Source organism: Kogia breviceps, chromosome 10 (assembly GCF_026419965.1).
Source record: "Kogia breviceps isolate mKogBre1 chromosome 10, mKogBre1 haplotype 1, whole genome shotgun sequence".
Classification (NCBI taxonomy): Eukaryota; Metazoa; Chordata; class Mammalia; order Artiodactyla; family Physeteridae; genus Kogia; species Kogia breviceps.
In genome coordinates this window covers 42,839,343-42,841,757 of record NC_081319.1, presented here as the reverse complement: position 1 = coordinate 42,841,757, position 2,415 = coordinate 42,839,343, and the positions used below count along the sequence as shown (strand labels likewise).

The window sequence follows — 2,415 nt, the reverse complement described above, 5'->3', positions numbered from 1 at the left end:
CTACCTGAGGGGAACGAAGCGGGAGGAGTGCGTGGCCCCCATGCCCGGCCGGCCGTGCTACAGGCTTGTAGGCGATGAGAACTCGCCTAGGTAGTGGCCAGTCATCTCAGGGTTGGTTTTCACCTGGCTGAAGGTCTTGCCGTTGTAGACGCCCTCCAGGCTGCCCACCATCTTGGGCAGGAAGATCACGCCCTGCTGCACGTCTCCACCACCTCAGGCTCCTCCGTGGGAGGCACCGCCTTCTTGGCCTCGCGCAGGCGCTTCAGCAGCCACTCGACGGCTGCTTCCTCCGCAGGACGTAATGCAGCCGCCGCCGCTGCCGCGGGCTGTACGGCTGCGTCAGCTGCTCGCAGGCCATGTCCAGTAGCTGGTCGCGGTCCACGCGGCCGCAGGTGAACTTGCGGAAGGTCCACTTCGTCTGCTCTATCTCCGTCACCTTGTTGGCACTTCCTAAATTCCAGTATCATCACTTAACACGACTTATAAGGAAACCGTATTTCCCAAGCCAAAATTCAGGACATATGACTTAACAGAGTCTTAAAACAAAACAAAACACGTCTATGGACGTATTTATTCGCCAGCACTCTACCGTTTAAGTCACGCTTGTATAGGTTTTTTTCCCTCCTCTCTTCCCCCTTTTATCCTTTACAGGCATTTCCTTTAAAAAAATCTCTTGCATGTCTAATCTTGTCTTGGCTCCTGCTTCTAGGGGGACTTGACCTGGTTCAATGACTCAAAAGAAAAAAAAAAAAAGGTATTGGTGAAGGAAGAAACCTATGGCCATCGAGGGTGCCGCTCAGATGGCTCTAACAGAACCTGCCGCCAAGAGCAGGAGCTGACTGACAACCTTGGCTGCCACTCGGAGTTACAGGGGCCAGTCTTTCCCTGGCTGCCTCTCGGCAGTGACTGAGCTCGGCAGGGGCACCAGCACGGAACCATTCCTGCCAGAGAGGTGACCCCTCTAAGGGGAAAGTTTAGCCTGGGGACTCCCCAGAGGCCTGGCCACGATTTTCGCAGAACTGTGCTGTGGTCTGAGGTTCTTCCTACCCAGTCCTTCTTCACCCCTCTCTTTACACAGGTTCAGATCTGTACTGCAGAGGGCTCTCTTTGCAGACTGCTGCTCTTGAGACTTCACAGGTGTTTCCCCCAATCGATCTCTTAAACTTCAAATCCCATTTTCCTGTCTGCTTCTCAGAGGATCTGACATGTAATGGATTCCCCTCACTAAAAAAAAAAAAAGATAATAATAATTATATAGAACAATGTAATATGTAGCCAAACTGTATCCGAGGTAATCGGATAAGTTATATTACTTAAAATCAGGATGTACCAGAAAATTGGGATGTACAATCAGCCTGTCTATGTTTCCTAGAAGAGTGGATTATATTTCTTTTCTTAATTAATTTTTAAGTGGAATATAGTTGATTTACAATGTGTGTTAGTTTCTGCTGTAGAGCAAAGTGAGTCAGTTATACATACACATGTATCCACTCTTTCTAAGTGAGGATTTCTGTAATAAGAATGGCCACTTCTTATTGTCTTCCCCACCCCTCTACCTGGAACTTCCTCCAATAATTCATGGGATGCCTGCACACCAATGTTACCCTAATTCCTTCCCCTGCCCCCTCAACATGGCTTTGGAATATCATTCTATCCAGGTAGAGGAATGGAACCCTGGATCCATTCAGGTGACAAAGATATGAATCCTCTAAGCTAAGATACTATTTCACCCCCCACCCCCAAGGAAATCCCTCCCCTCCTTCTCGTCCATCCCTCCTCCTCTTCCTCTTCAAATGTGAGGACCTCTATCCCACCATGAAGATATGAGACTAGGATATAAAGAAGGTTGGAACTTGAGGATCAAGGCTTGGCCTTTGTAATGACAAAGAGAAAAATAGTCCCTACCATCAGGCACTCAGAGCTAGGCTGCAACATTCTGCTGTAGAACAGAGCCAGTCTCACAGATCACCAACCTCAGACAAGGCTGACAAAACACCATTCTGTAGTCATGTCTGAGCACAGACAAATACGAAGCCACTCTGCAAACCACAGAAATCACCCAGCCCCAGCTAACACAAATGAAAGCTGTCCCTTCACCAACCATGGCTTTAGCTCTGCTGCCTTTGTCTCACCTTCTATATAGAAACTGAAATTCCTGAGCATAGAATCGATCCTGCTTCCTGATAGCATCCAATCCAGAGCAAACTCCTGCTTCCTTAAAACTTCCCCCACATCACTTAACACAAGCACAAGTCTATTCCAAGTCCCTTGTGATAAGAGGCCCCATGACTCCTCATCTAGGCACGTACACAGCCTCCTTCCCTGAAAAATCAGTAAATCCAACTTTGTTCCTAGTGGTCTTCGGCTACAGGGCGTAAGACAGGTGGTCCACGGGTGCTGGATCCAGCCTGTGAA

The 2,415-nt window shown here is 48.7% G+C and overlaps 1 pseudogene; it reads right to left on the bottom strand.

The window, feature by feature from the left end:
* Positions 1-784, bottom strand: LOC131764123 (small ribosomal subunit protein uS19 pseudogene; annotated as a pseudogene).
* Between the last annotated feature and the right edge of the window lie 1,631 nt (positions 785-2,415).